Consider the following 21,205-nt stretch of genomic DNA (forward strand, 5'->3'; position numbering starts at 1 on the left):
TCGCACCACTGCACTCCAGCCTGGGGGACAGAGCGAAACTCTGTCTCGAAAAAAAAAAAAAGATGAGAAAAAGAAAGAAGAAATTAACAAAGATCAAAACACCACTGAAACATTTGTCATTCATATGTACAAATATTAAAAGTTGTTGAAGGTGTGCGTAAAGAGAAAAATCTTATAAAAATTTGATGCAACAATTTTGGAAGGCAAATTGGCCTATCAGAGTATTGGCCTATCAGTGTTATTACTCAGCAATATCACTGATAGTAATTTACCCTATATATATAGTCATGTAAGCATACCAAGATATATGGACAAGAATGTTCACTGCAGCATGGTTTACATAAGTCAAACAAATACACAATCCAAATTTGCATTAGAAGAGGACAGATTAAATAATGGTATATCCATACAATAGAACACAATTCACCCCTTAAAAAGTATATGGTCTATACTTTTTAGTCTATAGTGTGTATGTGCTAAGAAAAAATATCCAAAAGATATTATTAAATGGAAACAGCATTATATTATGATCATATTCGAGTAAAATGAAACAGTACAAATAAGAATGTATAAAAAACTATTAGGCTGAGGCTAGACATTTTATTTTTACTTTTTATTTTATACATTTCTTTACGTTTGACCTTTTTACAATGTATAAGCATTGCTTTTATTAAAATAAGCTTTTTCAAATGATACTTCTTGGATTCCACATCACCAATCAACAAACGTACATTTTAAACTTTTATGAAGTGTGTGCTCATGATAATCCCTATCAACACCATCAAAGTACATCTTATTTGTAAAATTTTAAATTTGAGGGAATTTTTGAGTAAAGATATCAAAGTACTCAATATTTAGAGCTGATAAAACTTAAGATTTCTAAACTCAGAGAAAAAAGGGACATGCAAATGTATTATTTAAAAAATCATCACAGAAAAACTCAAGTTTAAAAAAATACATATTGTAAACCTTCACAGACTGTCATTTCATCAAAAGCAAAACACGAGTTTGTGGCATTATTTAACACCATCCCAACACACCGCAGGGCACATGCTACCTCTAGAGTTAAGAATGATTAGAAGCATAAACTTTGTATAGACAGACAAGTACTAAGATACCACCTCCTTGGGGAAAGGATGGGAGAGGGGAGGATGCGGAAAAGTTGGTAGAGGGGAAAAAAGTTACAGTTAGACAGGAGGAATAAGTTCCACGTTCTATTGCACAGTGGGGTGACTATGGTTAACAGGAAGGTATTTCATATTACAAAATAGCTAGGAGAGAGGTTTTTGAATGTTCTCACCACAAAGAAATGATAAATGCATGAGGTGATGAATATGCTAACTACCCTAATTTGAACATTATACAATATATACATGTATTGAAATATCAAGTTGTACCCCATATATATGTATAATTATAATGTGTCAATTAAAAAATTTTTAATTTTAAGATGCTACCTCCAACACTCACTAACTTGCTTAATTCTGAGCAAGCTACTTCTCCATACCTCAGTTCCCTCATATGTAAGTGAGGTTACAAATACTGCCTGCCTCAAAGGATTGTAGTGAAAATAAAATTAACATATAAAATATGCTCAATATTGTACCAGGCACAAAATGAGCACATCATGTATTCATTCATTCAGTTAGTTACGTAATCATTATTTTTGAGCTTGCTATGTATCAGGCATCATACTAGAAAGCTATAGCGATACTAAAAAAACTACCATCATCCCTGCTCAAGTGTACAGTCTAGTTGAAAAGGTAGACGCTAAAAACATACAAAATGCATCATTAGAAACTGCAGTAAATGTTATGAAAGAATATAATGGGGTACCATGAGACAGACTAATCAGAAAGACCTAACTAAAAAACTGAGAGACTGGAACTCCTGTGCACTGTTGAAAGGAATGTAAAATAGTACAGCTGGTAAGGAAAACAGTATGGCAGTCCCTCAAAAAATTAAAGATAGAACTTCCATATGATCCAGCAATTCTGCACTCCTAGGTATTAAATATATATACCCAAAAGAAGTGAAAGTGGGGACTCAAAAAGATATTTGTGCACCCATGTTCATAGCATTCACAACACCCAAAAACTGGAAGACACCCAAGTGCCCATTGATGGATGAGTAGATAAATAAAATGTGGAATATGCACATATACTGGAGCATTCAGCATCAAGAGGGAAGAAAATTCTGACACATGTTAAATCATGGATGACCTTTGAGGATGTTATACTAAGTGAAATAAGCCAGTCTCAAAAGGACAAATACTGTATGATTCCAGTCTAGAAGTACCTAGAGTAGTCTAATTCATGGAGAAGTAGAATTGTGGTTGCCAGGAGCTGGAGGCCAAGGGGGATAATGGGGAATTACTGTTTAATGGGTAGAGTTTCAGATTAGCAAGATGAAAACAGTTCTGGAGAAGGATGGTGGTAATGGTTGCACAACAATGTGAACTACTTTATGCCACTGAACTGTATGCTTAAAAATCGTTAAAATGCTAATTTGTGTTATGTATTATATTAGTTTCCCAGGTTGCCATAACAAAAAACATACTGGGTGGCTTAAACAGCAGAAATTTATTTTCTCAAAATTCTGGAGGCTAGGCCAGGTGCAGAGGTTCACACCTGTAATCCCAGCACTTTCAGAGGCTAAGATGGAGGGTCACTTGAGGCCAGGAGCTCAAGAGCAGCCTGGCCAACATGGTGAAATGCGATCTCCACTAAAAAAAAATACCAAAAAAGTTAGCCAGGTGTGGTGGTATACGCCTATAGTCCCAGCTACTCCGGAGGCTGAAGTATGAGAATTGTTTGAACCTGGGAGGTGGAGGTTGCAGTGAGCTGAGATTGCGCCATTGCACTCCAGCCTGGGCTACAGAGCAAGACTCTGTCTCAAAAACAAACAAACAAACAAACAAAATTCTGGAAGCTAGAAGTCCAAAATCAAGGTGCAGGCAAGGTTGGTTTCTCCTGAGGTTTCTCTCCTTGGCTTGCAGATGGCTGTCTTCTCACTATAACTTCACATGGTCTTCCTTTGTACCTGTCCGTGTCTGTATTTCCTCTTCTTATAAGGACACCAGTTGTATCAAATGAAGGGCCACCCTTATGACCTCCTTTTAACTTAATTACCTCTTCAAATAACCCCCATCTTGAAATACAATCATATTCTGAAGTATTGGGGGTTAGGCCTTCAACATAAGAATTTTGAGTGGGCACCATTCAGCCCATAAAATGTGTATTTCACTACAATTTTTTAAAAATAGATAATATAAATGGGAGTGGGCAGAGGGTGAAGATCAACATATGGGAAGGTTCTGAGTCAGGAAAAGTATGGTGGTTCGAGGAAATGAAAGAAGACTCATGTGGCTGCAGCACAGAGGAAGTGATAGCTAATACTTCAAGCAGAAGTGAAATGAAAATGCATTCCTTGAAAAACATTTCAAATGTTTACAAAAACTCTAAGAACATGTAAGCCTTCCAAAAAGAACAGTCATGAGAAGGACCAAGCAGCTTATGTAAAAGATGTATTGCTAGTTACCATATATCAATACTTTGAATGAACATTTGGAAGACCTCTCTGCATTCAAAAACAGACAAACTATTTCAGAGTTCATTTTTGCACTTTTGTTATTACAGTCCTAAGAAGTCTTCCAAAAAGTATCTTTTAAAATAAATTACTAATGTGGTGAAATACGCAAAGATTTGCCATTTTATTAAGTTTTTATCCATAGAAATATCACCACTTAACAGAAAATATCCCTTAAGTTAACTTCAGGGTAAATCATTAAAAGGAAAAAAGAATGGTTACTAATTAAATGTTAAAATTTTATTAAAGCCAACTTACTTTTCCATTAAATTTCATAAATGTGCTAACTACAGAATCAAGAAAAACACTAGAGTTCTCATATTATAAGTCTGGATCAGCATTTACAACCCATCTCCTCAAGTGCTGGCCAGACTGTGGACTGATACCTCCAAAACAGCTAGATCTATCAGCAGAGCCAGCCTCACAAGCACCAAGCACCACAAGCATCTGAAGCGTCATACTCCAACTTTAATAGTGTGCACTCTAAGGAAAACATTCGGAGTTACTGAATGTCAAGGATACATTCTCAATCACAATGTTTCACAACAGAGGTAACAGATTAGAAGATGAAGGAAACAAAGACTCTAAACGTTTTAAAGTACTGAAACTTCCCAATTTTGTCAAAGATTAAAGTATGACCAAAAAAAAAAAGAAAAAGAACACCAAATTCATATTTACAGAAAACTGACTACTGGACATAAGCACTGCCTTTTTCTCCTGGTAAAATGAATCCTACAAAAAAAAAAAAAAAGGAAAGGAAGAAAGAAATCCCATGACATTATGTGTGTATATGTACAGTATATCCAGAATATATAAGGCACATCTACCAGTCTAAAAGAGGAACTAATTGGAAAGATATGGCAAAAATTTATAGAAGAGAAAGCATGAAATGTTAGTAGCCATATGAAAATAAATCCTTAAAACAAAAATTTTAGTACATATAAATCACATCTCAATTTTAAAAACACGCAGTAAGAAATGATTCCATATCTACAGGCAAAAGATTTTAAAAATCTGATCATACCAAGTGCTGTCCAAGATGGGGAGCCACAGACAATTTCATACACTGATATACTGTATCCTGGTACAACCACTCACGCAAACAGTTGTCATCACCTAGTAAAACCAAACACACATATACTCTAGGAAGCAGCAATTCCAGTCCTAGGTTTATATCCTAGAGAAACTCTTGTGCAACAGCGCTACCTTCATAGCAATCTTTCTCGTGATTATATGATTACACAAACACAAATGTTCACCAGCATCAGAACGTCTGATACTGCAGTATAATAACGTATCATATGAAATACATATATATTTTTTAAGAGATGAGGTCTCTCAGGCTGGCATGCAGAGGTGTGATCATAGGTCACTGCAGCCTCAAACTCCTGGACTCAAGCAATCCTCCTGCCCTAGCCTCCTGAATAGCTGGAACTAAAAATGCTCATGTATTTCATATTATAGAGGACCTATATATACATTTAGTCTTTGTCCCAATTCCTGGCACAGGGTTTCTAAAGCCCTTAACATTTCCTGAGTGATGGGATAAGAGGGACGTCTTTTATTATTCATAATAAGCCCTTTCAAACACACCTGAATTTATGTTAATGAAGTGACTCTTGGAGGAAAGGGGTTGGTTGTCACCAGAGCCAATCATTTAATTAAAGGGTTGGAATTTTCATCCCCACTCCTCCACTCCCTCACCCCACTTTGCTGGGGCTGCAAATTGAGTTCAATCACCAGTGGCCAATGATTTAATCAATCATGTCTACTACATAAATGGAACCTTCATAAAATCCCTAAACTGCGGGATTCAGAGAGCTTCCTAGTTGATGTACAAGAACACATTCATATGTCGACAGAGTGGCATATCCCAAAGTCCACCAAGACGCAGGTTCCTATGCTCGAACCCTCCTAGACCTCATCCTATTTATCTCTTCACCTGGTTGTTCATTTGTATCCTTTAATATATACTTTGTAGTAAATTAGTAACAGTAAGTAAACTTTCCTGGGGTCCTACAAGCCTTTGTAGCAAATTATCGAACCTGAGGAATGGGTCATGAGAACCTCCAATTTGTAGCCAAGTCAGATAGAAGTTGTAGGAAACCTGGGGACCCCTACTTCTTACTGGCATTTGAGGTAGGGGGCAATCTTGGACTGAGCCCTTAACCTGTGGGCTCTCTGTTAACTCCAGGCAGTTAGTGTCAGAATTAAATTGTAGGATAAGTAGTCACTGTCTGCCAAGAATTAAAGAATTGGTTGGTGTGGGAAATACCCACACACATTTGCTATCAGAAGTGTTCTATGAGTATACAGTAAAAAATTTTTAATCCTCTTTTAAAAAGATAATTAAATTTTAGTATATCTTACAATGCAGTGCTACACTGTAGTAAAAATAAATAAAATATGGCTTCACGAATAAACATGGATAAATCTCAAAAACAAAGAGCAAGGTACAGAAGTGTACATGTCATGGAATTCCACTTGTAGAAAGAGCAAAAGCAGCTAAAATTAAATAATATATTGTCTAGATATAAATATATAAAAGACAAATGCATTTTTTAAAAAGCAAAGGAGTGACTAAGAAATGAAGGATAATGGTCACCATAGGAGAAATGTGGGGGGTGGGTGGGGGACAAAAGGGATACAATGAAGGGAGGACAAACGGGTTTCTAAGGTACTATTCATATGACATTCAGTTTCTTAAGCTATATATTAGGTATCCAAGTTCATTTTATTAATTTTCTTTAAATTATACATGTACTTATATATATTCTTTTATATGTATATGTCTCATTTTAAAAAGCAAAATAAAAGCCAATAATCAAATTCTATTTTTTAAAAAAACAACCTGATGTGGCTTCCACTTCAAGGTGCCTGACAGCCTGGATGTCCCTCCTGAGTCCCTAATGCAGGGAAAAGCATCAAAGAACAAAATGGAAGAATTCCATACTATTGAAAAGAGCTCACTGAAAGGAAACTTTAAATGGGTAAGAGATTTCAACAAATTCCGGGAACACAGAACGGGTAAGGAGTATGCACTCACAGATGAAACAGAGGGGAAAGCTGCTCTCCAAGGCCACCAAGGAGGCAATCTGCTCAACAGAGCCTGGGGAGGCTCTGGGCTCCGAGTCAACAGGTATCACAGATGGGGAGAGGATCTGCAGCAGGAATGGGGGGTGAAGTGATGACAGCACTCCCATCTCTCCCTTGCCTCTAGCACAGCCTTCACACAGCCTGGCCAAGTGTGATGACAGACAACACGTCTCAGGGTTCATTTCTAAAGAAACTGAACCAACTGTGGCAGCAGGGAGTAAGAGATGGCTTGTGAAGGCTTCTGATGTGAATTTTGATACCTCAGAGTAAATACTTCCTTACGGCATTCTGCGGGTGAAGAAAAGCTGGCCAGCAGACAACCCAGTACTACACACACACACACACAGACACACACACATACACACACACACAGCGTTTCATTTAGAATTCTCACTCAGAGAACAGGGACAGCTGAGGAAAAAGAAGAAAAAAAAAAGCTCTACATACAGATCTTTTTAAAACAGTAGAGGAAACTTTTCCCAGTCCTTCATTCCTTATTATGAATAGGGAACCAAGTCTACAAGGAAGACCAGTAACAGGAAGGAAAACTGACCCTGAAAGCAAAGTGTTAATCTGGGAAACAAAAGAGTACCGTACTTCAAAGAGTGGCCGAGGCTGGAGGATCCCTTAAATCCAGGAGTTCTAGACAGCAGTGAGCTACGATCACACCATTGCAATCCAGCCTGGGTGACAGAGCGAGACCAATACTCAAAAAATGGTTTTAGTATCTTCTTGAATCTTTTTTTTTTTAAGACAGTCTCGCTCTGCCACCCAGGCTAGAGTGCAGTGGTGCAATCACAGCTCACAGCAACCTCGAACTCCTGGGCTCAAGCGATCCTCCTATCTCAGCCTCCTGCATAGCTGGGACTACAGAAGCACACCACCACGCCCAATTGATTTGCTCCACCACGCCTGACTAATTTTTAAAATAATTTTTTTTGTAGAAACAGGGTCTCGCTATGTTATCTAGACTGGTCTTAAACTCCTGGCCTCAAGCAGGAGCTGAACTTGAACTCCCACCTTGCCCTCCCAAAGTGCCAGGGTGATAGCCATGCACTGCACCCCACACCCAGTCAACTATAATCATTAAAGAATAAGATACAATGAAAATAAAGTGATTATAGAGAACAATAAAAAAGCTTTTTAAATATTTCTGAAAATGTGATTGCCAAAATAGAAATTTAATAAAATTACCATAACAGTAAGGAAATCTCTCAAAGTGTATAACAAAAAGACAAAAGGATAGAACACATGGAAGAACAGATTAGAAACAAAGGACCAATGCAAGAGACACAATATCCAACTAATAACTTCCCAATTTGTACCACGTAAATCCTCCCCTACTCCAAACCCTGAAGAACACTGAACACAGGGTAGCAACCTGATCCAGCAGGAATGACTCCATAGGCTAAATGAAGCCAATCAAATGGTCTCTTTTGGGAATATCACTTATGAAAAATGCAGGGTCTAATACAGGCCTAAAACCAAAAGGTCACGTCAATGCTGGCAGGTATAAATATGTTGACCCAGGTGAGAGAGAAGAGAATAGAGAGCAGAGAAAGGAAGAACAAGAGAGGAGGCAATGACCATGATTCTTGACTTTCTATTTCCAGCCCATGTCATAGTCCCTAATGGGTCTACCGGTGCCATATAGATTGGCTACGAGATTCTACATTTTTAAGGTTTGGGTATTTTGCTTTTTTTTTTTTTTTGGTAGTTAATTTGAGTGGGCTTATGTTCGTTGCATCCAACAAACTCTGACTAAAACAGCAGGTATCTATTGTCTGGAACTGCACAGTAACCAAGAGACACCGCGTTACAACATGGGAACGCCCCGCCCCTTCCCCTGCACCAATCAGCCGTGTGGCACATAATCTTGGCTCCCACTGCCTGTCATTCTGTCAGCATTCCACATAAATGTGAGCAGTGTGGTATTGTTGAACATTATTAAGATTATATGTGATCAAATGTTCCTAATAATTAAAATGTCAAAATCCAAGAGTAAACATATAGTGAATTCAATGAAACATTCAATGAAAACTTGAGATTATGGAACAATTACAGAAAGGAAGCAAATGTTAACTTGCCTTACAATATGGAACAAGAGAACAAATAGTTCAAGATTTGGGAAGAAAATGAACAAATTAATGTCTTTTGTATCCTGAGTGCTTTCATCAGCCTGAAAAATTAGAAAGCCATGTAAAATTTCTCTTTTGATGACCTTAACAAAGCTGATTTACTTAAAAAGGGAATGGAATGCCATTGTCTAGATTAATCTGCACAGAACAAGAAAAAATATTCTTTGAATTTCAAGAAATGGAAGGAGGGTGTTTTTACATACATGGAAAGTAACTTTCACACATCTCCTAGCTGGACAACCGGAATCAAACCACAACATGAGAATCTTAAGCCAAATGTCTGAGATCCTGAAGAATGAGTATTTTGAGCCTGAGCAGAGGAGAGAACAGCCAACAATGTGAAGAGATAGAGTATGTATGTATGCTTGTGTGATTAGCAACCATCTTTCCCAGACTCTCTGATATCAGAGATCCATAAAATTACTTCTAAAAATATATAATATGTATGTACATATGTATACACACACGCAATCAATTCAATTGCCAATGTTCTATTTTTGCAAGTACAGATAATTCATTTGAAACCATTACTATTACTAGGTATTATCACTATCATCCAGTTTTTTTTTAAAGGTCATCTTAATACAAAAAAACAAAAGTAGAAAGGACTTGATCTCAGAATTTTCTAAACCCCTTGAAAACTTCATCACAGGCCAGTAAATGCACTTGCGTTAAGTCAATTACGTTAATGGTTTTGTGGGTTTTGCTTTAGCTAGGATTTGTGATTCATTCACGAATCCCTACCTCTATTATTCCACTAGTCTCTGTCCTCAAAAGGTTATCACAAGTGAGGAAAGCAGGAGATAAGCAACGAAATATTTAATAACAACAGTGTTTGGGAGCCCAGAAACATGATATGGATGGCTTCATGCAAGTGAGGGCTGAGAAGCTGCTGTATTTGATTAGAAAAGTTGGATCTGAATGGGTGAAGAACAGCACAGTGAACAGAGGGGCTTTAAAGCAGAAGCAGGACTGCATTCGGAGACGCAAAGGAGGAAGTCTCAGCTGAGCAGACAACTGACAAGGGGCACTTGGAACTGGATGCCAAGCCACAAAAATTGGGAATTTGCTTTCCTTATTGGAAGCAATAAGGAATCTCCAATGGAACTAACATGACAGAGGAAGCATATCAGGCATACCCAACAGAAGCTATGATTTTGTAATAAATTTTGGTAACTTGAAGCAATTTCCTGGGCAGTTGGCCAGTTACCCCCAGTTCTCTGTTTTAGAAGATTCAGCCCCATCTACCTTGTGTGAGACTGTACTGCTACTGTTTCTGTACCCAGGGCCACGATGGTGGTGACTATCCTAAATCCCCTTGAAAATCACTGAATTTTTCTGTTCTAGGTGTGGCTGCCAACTTCTCTAGGAGTTTGCTCTTGACAACATGGAGGTAGTGTCACTGGTGGAGATAAGAAAAATCATGAAAGATAGTTGCTTCAGAAAAGAACTGGAGATGACTATTAGAAATCATCCAGTAGACAATTGAAAATCTGTTTGTTCATCCAACAATGTTTTTGAGCCCCTACTTGGCACTTACTATGTATCAGGCACCTGAACAAAAAAGACAAGGATCCCTGCTTTCATGAAGCTTACTGATATGGTTTGACTATGTCCTCACCCAAATCTCATCTTGGATTGTAACACTTGTAATCCCCACGTGTCATGAGAGGGACCCAGTGGGAGGTAATAGAATCATGGGGGCAGTTCCCTGTGCTGTTCTCATGATAGTGAGTTCTCACGAGATATCATGGTTTTACAAGTGTCTGACACTTCCCCTGCTGGCACTCATTCTCTCTCCTGCCGCCCTGTGAAGACGTACCTTCTGCCATGACTGTAAATTTCCTGAAGCCTCCCTAGCCATGCAGAACTGTGAGTCAATTAAACCTCTTTTATTTGTAAATGACCCAGTCTTGGGTATTTCTTCATAGCAATATGAGAACAGACTAATACACTTACATTCAACAGGGAGATAGAAACAATAAACATAATAACTAAATACATTATATAGTATGTAAAAAGTGCTTTAGAAAAAATATATAAAAGGAAAAACAAAGATTGGTAGTAATTTATAAGAAAACAACAACAACAAACACTAAATGAAGCCAGGAGAAGGGAGGAGTTCCTCAGAGAGGAGTGTTTGGTTAATGCCTTTTTGGTTCTAAAATTCTAAAGGAACAACCCTAACATTCTTGCTGAAGCAGAAGGTAAGATCAAAGAGTCACAGAATTATTGTGACTTGAAAAGATATCAGAACTTGGAACTGTCATCTTACAGATGTCATCTTAGACCATCGTGTTACAGAGGAGGAAATGTAGAACGACCAAATTTAAGAAACTTCACCTTAGAACAAAAGACGGCTAGGGGCAGAAGGGGTAGTTCCAAAACTCTAGCTTTTCATTAACTTCTACTAAAAGCAGAAGCCCTTTCAGTTGCTTTGGAAGAGGCTCAAATCCTTTTAGGTGTAAGGCAATGAAAAAAAAAATTTTTTTAATTATACAAATAAATGGCTTAAGCCACATAATAGCAATAATAAAAACAGCAAACACTTATGTAGCACTTACTTTGTGCCAGACACTATTCTAAATCCTTGTCATAAATAATAAACTCCTTTAGTCCCCACAACAACTCTTCCCCAAGGAAGACTCTGGAGTCAGTCCTTTTAATGCCAAGCCTTCCTCTTCTAAATATTTATGCATAACTTCATACAGCACAATCTTTATCGTTAATTAGGAAACTAGGTTCTAGATTTTTTATTTGAGTCTACCAGAACTGAAACATATTTGTATGTGGAAAATACAACCGTTTAAGCTTCATTTGAAGAAAATATGCTTTAAAAGAAAAGAAAACTTGAAACTATATAATATAATCAGTATTATGCTGAGTACACTGGTATTTCATTAATTCAATAAAGAGTCCTTAAAGATATGTTTTCAACTACATACTACTTCAAAAGACACTTTCAAGAGCCTAATGTAACCTTTCTTTTTTAAATAAAATTCCGGAGGCTGAAGTGAGAGTATCACTTGAGGACAGAAGCTCAAGCCCAGCCTGAGCAACACAGCAAGACCCCGTTCTCTACAAAGAATTTTAAAAACTAGCCAGGTGTGGTGGTGTGTACTTGTAATCACAGCTACTAGGAAGGCTGAGGTGAGAGGATCACTTGAGCCCAGAAATTGGAGGCTGCAATGAGCTATGATCATGCCACTGCACTCCAGCCTGGGCAACAGGGCCAGATTCTTGTCTATTAGGTTGGTGAAAGGTAATTGCAATTTTTGCCTTAAAAAAATAAAAATGGCAAAAAACGCAATTACTTTTGCACCAACCTAATATAAATAAATAAATAAATAATTCTGGTAAGGTAGATTTGTTTTGTTTTGTTTTGTTTTGTTTTTTAGTTAAACAAATCCTATACTTTGGTTTTCAGATGAGGGAAAGGGAGAGAGAAATACAATTAAAAGAATTAAATTCTTTTTCTGGTTAGTGGAGTGTGACAGATCCCCCACTAGGTTACCAGTATGTTCACTGCCTGAATCATGCAGGCTAGGCAGTGAGCCAAGGCCATGGTATTGGAACAGGTATTCCTGAGAACCCAAATATCTCGGAGAGTATCTAAGAACCTACCAAGGAAAAGAGTCCCAATACACACAAATAGTAGGCAAAAAGTCAGAAAACTAGCTTAAAAGCACCTTAGAGATGAGAGGCAGCATGGATCTCTAGGGCTGTTCTGCTGCCACCCAGGAGTACCCCATATGTAAATCTTAATAAACCCATCTACTAATCAAGCTGGACTTGTCTGCATCATTCTTTGGTATCTCAGCACTTTCCCAGTTTGGGAGGCTGGGGGCTGGGGACAATACAGTCCCAAGGTTTTCTCTTTACAGTTAATATTTTTCTAAGCATGTGATATTTAAGATTTTACCATCAGAATCATGACATGAGTAACATACAACACATGCTGATAAAATGTAATAATATATTTTTAAACTAAAAAATGAAGTTTCCCTTTTCTATACAACTGAACATAGACTTTGTGGAATGCATTATAAAAAGTTACCAACTGTGTGTCTAAAGTTGATGATCTTTGCCTTTAGTTAATGAGGTTCATCTTCATTTCAATAGGCTTTCTTAGTATTATTAGAAGGTTTGACTATGTGTCACATGCCATTACAATTCACTCTATAGGTGTGTCCACCCATGAGTCTGTCCAGTTGTACTGGAATTTAATCACTTGGAATAATAGTTGAATACATGGATCATCAACTATGGCATTTGATTACAATGTTAGAGATAATGTAACCTGCTTTACACAGTAGGAATGGTCTATACTATTTATATGCGCAGACCTCAAAGCAACTTCGAAACCCTCAAGGATTAACTTGTTCAACTCCAAACAAGCCCTTTATCTTTTTTCTATGAAAGAAGAGAGGTGATTTTTCTTCCTGGAGCAAAGGTGGGAGATGCCAGGTTCCCTACTTCAATAAAGCAGTACATTCAGATATGATACAGAGGCAAGTAGCCTATGTTGACTCTTATATTCAGTATTTTTGGTCATCCTTGGGAAAATCTCATTTCATTAAGCTATATTTTCAAACACACAACCCCTAGAACCCCCAGCGTATTTCAAAAGCTTCACTGGCATACTATACACATATATCATTCTCCTTAACATGATCACCACGGTTTTGAATGGCTTCCTAATACTCAATTCAGCCATTATTTTGCATGCAAAACATATGCAGGCCAATATTATAGCACTGTAAAGAGTATAAAGAGTACTACACTCAGCCCTCCATATCCATATCCATGAGTTCCACATCCATGGATTCAACTAATCAAGGATAAAAAAGATTCAAAATATTCATGTTTGTACTGAACATATGCAGACTTTTTTACTTGCCATTATTCCCTAAACAAGACAGTATAACAACTATTTGCATAGTATATACATTGTATTAGGTATTATAAGTAATCTGGAAATGATTCAGAATATATGGGAAGACAGGTGTAGGTTATATGCAAATACTATGTCATTTTATATCAGGGGCTTGAACATCCCATGGATGTTGGTATTACTGTTGGATACTGGCATTTCTACTGGATGTTAGAATTACTATTTTTAAGACAAACTTCCAAAAAGAATCTTATTTGATATTCATATGATTCTACGAAGATTTCTTACACCATTTAGATTTAGACCAGCACAGGTTTATATTTTTCCACTTAATGAGAACTGAGAGGGTGATTTGAGACAAAGATGACACTTTGTCAAGTTTAAAACTGGAAAAGTCCTGGAACCAGTTTCTCACAGATACCGAGGGATGACCACAGTAGAATCCTTGTCTTCAAGCAACTTTTAAACGAGTAGGGTAAGATATGTGTACCAGTAACTGTAGCCACAAGGTAGAACGAGAGCCAGAAGAGAAGAGCCGTAGATGTTCAGCTTAGAGGGACTCTAAGCTTTGCTGCAGCCAACACGCAGAGAGAAACATGATCTGTTTTAAGATTCAGTGTCCACAGGGTAAAAATAAACCAGTTGCTCAGAGAACTATTTTTGATACTGAGTCAGAAAGAAATTTATCCTGTGGTTCCTGATAAAAGATTCCATTTAATGTAATAAAAACCCTAAAGTTTTTGTTTGTTTGTTTTACAATGAACCGTGCTAAGGTTGAGTGGGGCTGAGAAACTCTAATGAAAACCAAGAAATATAACATGAACACCAGGCAGAGGAGCAGGGATTGGCTCAACCATGTCAGTCAGGTCCATACCTGCAGCTTCCAGAGAAGACACTGAAGCATCACTGCCATATTTAAGATAGCTGTATTTCTTTTGGGGGAATAAAATGCAGATAGGATCTAAATAAATAAACATCAGTGTGTCACTTAACTGAACTCACTTTTTTCTTATACAAATTAAATCACAAAACATTGTGATATCATCATTTTGGTATTCCATAAAAATGGAAAATAGGTCATCAGTCTGAAACAAACAAAACTTACAGCTAGGAATTACTATTTTCAAAACAAAATTCCAAAAAATCTTATTTGATATTCATATGATTCTACAAAGATTTTTTATACCATTTAGTTTTTGTGGGTTTTTTTTGTTGTTTTGTTTTTTGGACACAGAGTTTCAGTCTGTCACCCAGGCTAGAGTACAGTGGCACAATCTTGGCTCACTGCAACCTCAGCCTCCTGGGTTCAAGTGATTCTCCTGCCTCAGCCTCCCAAGTAGCTGGGATTATAGGCATGTGCCACCATACCTGGCCAATTTTTGTATTTTAGTAGAGATGAGGTTTCCCCATGTTGGCCAGGCTGGTTCCAAACTCCTGACCTCAGGTGATCCACCTGCCTCAGCCTCCCAAAGTGCTGGGATTACAGGCATGAACCACCACACCCAAATCCATTCAGATTTATACTAATACAGGTTTAGAAAAATTTTTTACTGGAGGTTAAATAGGGCAAATCCAGTCATCACAGATACCCCTTTAATTATTTGACAATTTTAATTTAAAAGATTTTTATAAGATTTATATACCACATGTTCTCACTCAGGTGGGAGCTTAAAAAGTGAATCTCATGAGATAGAGAGTTGATTGGTAGTTACCAGAGGCTGAGAAAGGTGGAGAGAGGAGAGAATGAAGAGAAGTTGGTTAATGAGTAGGAAAACAGATAAAAGGATTAAGTTCCAGTGTTCCACAGCACAATAAGGTGACTACAGTTAGCAACATATTGTATAGCTCAAAATAGCAAGACTAGAAGAATTGGAATGTTCCCAACATAAAGAAAAGATAAATGTTTGAGGTGATAAATATCCCAATTACTCCAATTTAATCATTACACATTGTATGCCTGTATCAAAATATCATATGTACCCCAAAACACGTAAAACTATTATGTATCAATTTTTGTGAAAGATGTGTGTCATAAAGGAGTCCAATTCCTCATCCGGCCACCAAAAGCAATGGTTTCCTTGCATAGAGTGAGAAAGACAAGATATTTTCTTAGACAACAGAACCAAAGAATGATTGGCAGTAGGAGGTCAATTCTTTTTACCTAACCGGTGACCTACTCATTACTCAATAGTAAACAACCAACTAACACTACACAGTGTTCTGAGGGAAGATCTGCATAAATTGATTGGAAATAAAATCATTACCAGATCAGATAAGCTCAAATTCCAATGATTAGTCACATGTCACTAATAATATAAACTCCAAGTTTCCAAATGAGCCAACTGGTAACATTTATGAATGACTGGGGAAAAAAATCCAATTCTTACTGCAATGATTTATACACCTGGGAATGAATAATTGACCAAGAGGCAGAGTAAAGTGGAGTCAATGTGCAAATATTTGCTCCTGAATTTGACTCCCTGTTATATCATTTTTCACATAGTTTTACACTCTGTGATTATATGTACCACTTGTCTAAAGCTATCAAAGTTTCATAGAAAAGAAAAAAATATGAAAATTTAAAATATGTTGAGTCCTTATATTTATATATTGATCTATAACATTCTAAGAATATCTCATTCATATAGTAAGTAGCAGAGTGACATTATTTATTAATTCCCATCTAATCCTACAAAGAATTTGATGTAGCTTATGAGAAATGCATATGTTAAAGAAGAAAACTAGAACTTATGGCCAAGGAGTATAAAATAGGGTAGCAAATGAAGAATGTGGCCAAGATAAAAGAAAATGGAATAGAATTCAAAATGGAGACCATGAACTCTTACACAGTAACTACAGTTCAACAGAGAATTTGATTTTGTGCTTTATAGCAGCAATGGTGAAAATGTAAGCATGATTAGTTATATAATTTTCCATCAGGAACAAACATTTGCACTTCTTCAGGGAAGCAAAGTTCTTTCCTACCACTTATTATGAAAAAGTTGCTATAGGAAACACTGAAAGATATGATGGAAAAATTTCCCAATAGCATCCCCATAGCAAATGAGGACACAGAGCTGTTTCATATGCTGTCCCTAATTAAAACTCAACTTTACAATAGAATCAAGATAATACGGCCCAGGCGTGCAATTTTTCAAGCGACATAGTAGATTGAGCAAGAGATTCTAAAGGGCTACGAGTCCAATAGTGTAGTTTGATTCAAAGATTATGAGCAGTAAAGTACAAAAACAAAAATAAAAATAGCCAAAACTGTGATGTTTCTAAGTTTCCACCTCACCTCCCTTCTCTCTTTGAGCAAGTCCCTGGCCACTGTCATCTATCTCACAGCCTCCACTCCCATGCCCTTAGTTAACACCCCTTCTAACTCAGAGCTAAAATCCCATTTTCATTTACTTATCTGACACTCATACTTCAGTGTCTCACCAGAGCCATTAACTCCTCAAGATTCAAACTAACCTAAGTAGTCTTACTTCTGCCATCCCAACTTTGTCACAGAAATTCCATCTTCCCAGTCATCTGGGCTTACATTCTTGGAGTCACATTTTTCCCTTTCTTCTCCCTAACTTCCCACATCCGATCAGTAGACTGCCTTACTATTCCTACCTCCATGGGGACCCATCCCATTTTCTCTAGCCCCAGGGTCACCATCCTAGATCAGAACTCCATTACCCACAGGCCTTCACAATAGCCTCCTCCATTCTCTCTCAGCCACCTCTCTCCCCATTCCAACTTACCTCATACACTGCTGTAAGAATAATATTCCGAAGGCTATAACTGTATCAATTTAGTCAAAAACCTTCAACGCATTCCCTCTGCTCATCTGAAGCAACCTGGTATTTCAGGCCTAACCAAAATGGCTTTCTCCCTCATACACACGCTTGAACTTGCCAATAAGTCTAACTACTCCCAAAATAGGCCTTATCTTTCCACTTTTGCTCATGAGTAATACAACCATACAAAACCCTTCCCTTCATCTCTGCATGTTAAAAGACCAGGTTTAAATGGTACCTCACCCAGGAAGCCCTTTCTAGTTCTCTCAGCAAAAAGTAAGCACTTCCTCCTCTCTCCCTCCCCCTGCACTTGACTAGGGCTGTACTTCCAGAGAGTAATCATCACATCTTATCAATCTCTCTCCTGTCCAGCCTAGACTTCTGACTGCTTCAACCTTACCACCCAAAACACACCTCTGATGCTGTCAGCACAGTGCCTAGTCATCTCTCAGTTACCTCATGAGGATATGCAAGGCTCTCCACAGTTGGATTTACCCAGCACACTTTGTTCATACATTGATCACTGCACAAATGGAATCACACTAAAGTTACAAGTCCATCTCCTCCAGAGCAAAGACCAGGTCTTAACTAATTTTTGCAATCTCATATAGCCACTCGGTCACTCTCTGCAGACCACCTGACTTTAATTCTCTGCAGAGCAGGTCTTTTCCTGCTTACATATTTATTGTCTGTCTCTTCCTCACTCACCCAATGAGAATAGGAACCTTGCTTGCTTTGTCCTCAACTATATTCCCAGCACCTAGAACAGTGCCTGGCACACAGCAGATCATCAAAAGTTCAGGATGAATTTATGAATTCATGACTAGATGAATGATTCTCAGTGTCTACCCAAGTCCTGGCACAACATAGGTGCCAAGTAAATATTTGCTCGATGAATGAATCTTGTATTATATGAAAGTTAGTTTCACACATATTTTAAAAGCTCTGAGAACTGGTGATCTTGATAACCTCTCTGGCACCTAACATAATGCTTTACACATACTAGGCCCTTGACAAATTTCTATTAAATTGGATTGCTAGTTCAATAAAGGCTCAAGTAATTTACTAACTTATCTTCTAAATCTGAATTTGTCTCAATTTTCAATAAAGAGGAGTTTGCATTATTTCTTATGACACATAATGCCTCTCTCCCAGAGGAAACGCTGTACTACAGAGTAGTTAAGGTCACCAGCTTTGCTTTAGAGATCTGGATTCAGAACCCAGCTCTGTCACTGATTACCCACATGACTTTGGGCAACTACTTAATATCTTTTCACTTCAGCTCCCTCCTTAAAAGATTAGTAAACCTATCATACAAAGCAGCCAATTTCCTTCACAGCTAAATGATCCCTCCCAAATCCTTTATTACCCTTTCTTTAACCAGTTTTAAATTGTTCAACTCATGTCAGAATATTTCAATATATTTTGCTCGAACTTGAATGGGTCATTATTTAAAATAGTAGGGGATTATGTTTACAAAATATTAATTCTCGTTAACTTTTCATGACTTTACAGCATTGCAGTGTTCATCCAGTGAACACAAGTGACTTTAGAACATTATTGCCCTCATGCCTAAGATTTCCTGAAGCCACAGCAAAATAATGTCCCAAAGTCGCACTATGTCACACAGAAAAGTAATTCTCTTTCCCTTAACACTCGACACAGGAAATGGCATGACAATCTGGTAAGTGATAAGAACATGAACTGTACCTATTAAATACATTACAAAATAACATGATCCCAGCTTAATAATGATTTAAAAAACAATAAAAATAAAAAATAATGAAGGGCTTAATGCAAATGTAAGCACATCATCTCAGTCAAAATGCATTTGACATCATTAAAATCCCTCTGGGGGACAATTGCATTTGGAGGTAGGGAGTGGTTGGCCAGGGCTCACAAGGATTAATGTCACCAATTCAGGTTAGAGCTTGTGACTCAAACACAGTCAGGATTGACCGAGATTCACACAGATGGGTGGAGAACATAGTGAGCCTCCTGCACAAACACTGAAAGGCCTTTCCACCAGGCTTATTTACCAAAAAAGCAGTGGCCTGTTAAAGAAGACATTTATCGGCCGGGCACGGTGGCTCAAGCCTGTAATCCCAGCACTTTGGGAGGCCGAGACGGGCGGATCACGAGGTCAGGAGATCGAGACCATCCTGGCTAACACGGTGAAACCCCGTCTCTACTAAAAAATACAAAAATCTAGCCGGGCGAGGTGGCGGGCGCCTGTAGTCCCAGCTACTCGGGAGGCTGAGGCAGGAGAATTGCTTGAACCTGGGAGCGGAGCTTGCAGTGAGCTGAGATCCGGCCACTGCACTCCAGCCTGGGCGACAGAGCGAGACTCCGTCTCAAAAAAAAAAAAAAAAAAAAAAGAAGACATTTATCTTACAAGCAGTCTTTAAAAGATCAAATTCAAAAGATCATTCTCTCACAAATCTTGTTATTATTGCAAGGCACAAAAAAATGTATTTGCATAAGTAAATACAGTCTGCACTGAAGCAGTATGAAAATATAAGCTTTTATTGGCAAGTAGTCAACAAAACAAAAAGCAAATGAAAGCTAAACCTCTGTTGCTCAGGTGCAAACAAGAATACTAGAATAAAAGGTCAATAGAACTTTTGTTACTATCCATGTAACTAAGGCTTCCTACCAAAATGTTAGGCTTACAGAGCCGTCTACTATTCTGAAAGCATCTATATCATGTTGATTTGAGTGCATTTTCTCAAAGGTAAGCAAGTGAAAAGTATAGTCCTGGTGGTAAGCTGAATGGAGCTGTAACAAATATCCTGCTGGAAGGTAATCTTCAATAGCTGCTGTTATCAGTTCAATATATCCGAAAGTGTTCACACAGATTAAAGGCAAAGACATATATGTGTTATTTTAGACTCAATTACTCCTGCTTAAAATCAATGCCAATTTAAGCTACTGGAGAAAGGTATAACACACAGTAAATTTCTTCCAAAATCAGAAAGTAAAAGGGCAGTACCTAGTACAAAAAAGGATAAGTTCTGGCAGCTAAGTCAATGAAAATATTGAATAAATAATCTTGAATAGTAGAACCTGGCAAGAATCCCTGATGCTTTTAAATGAAAGAATGTGGTCCCAGTTCTGTGATCTTTCACACTAACAGGGACTGTTCTTAAGCATAGAACTCAACACCTGGGAATGTAAGGCACTTTGTAAGTATTAACTCAACTCCCTATTACATTCCTTTCTAGTAAAAAGCAAATTCTGTAAGATTTATTTTGACCATGGAGGACAAAAAGCACAAAGATGAAGTGAATGACTTAAAAAGCTGAAACACATCCCTCCACCTCATAACCAGAAGTAAAACTGAAACATCCTTACTTCATGAAGAGAGGCTTTGTGAAAGATTTTAACAGAAACAGCAAAACCCACACATCCAAAGGAGCATTAGCCTCTTCAAAGACAACACACTTATTACAAAAATGCCCGCCAATGCTCAAAACATTTTAGGAACAACTCTTTTAGGACTGCCTTCATGCATATAACATTCCTTTGAAATTTTCAACTGTGGCAAATTTGGTTATTTGAAAGTGGAATTTGATATCTGTAAGTTGAAAAGTACATTTAGAAAATGAAGAGAATCATCAAGGTGGATTTTTTTTTTTTTTTTTTTTTTTTTTGAGAGAGAGTCTCACTCTGTCACGCAGGCTGGAGTGCAGTGGTGC

At 37.7% G+C, this 21,205-nt stretch overlaps 1 protein-coding gene across 1 annotated transcript in view; it reads right to left on the reverse strand.

The window, feature by feature from the left end:
- Nucleotides 1-14,289, reverse strand: part of FAM160A1 (family with sequence similarity 160, member A1) — a 244,287-nt gene extending 229,998 nt beyond the window's left edge. The window contains exon 1 of the mRNA XM_011956494.1: nucleotides 14,207-14,289. The gene's annotated coding sequence lies outside the window, so the exon portion shown is untranslated. The remainder of the gene's footprint in view (nucleotides 1-14,206) is intronic.
- Between the last annotated feature and the right edge of the window lie 6,916 nt (nucleotides 14,290-21,205).

The sequence above is a fragment of the Colobus angolensis genome, unplaced genomic scaffold (assembly GCF_000951035.1).
Source record: "Colobus angolensis palliatus isolate OR3802 unplaced genomic scaffold, Cang.pa_1.0 Scaffold111, whole genome shotgun sequence".
Classification (NCBI taxonomy): Eukaryota; Metazoa; Chordata; class Mammalia; order Primates; family Cercopithecidae; genus Colobus; species Colobus angolensis.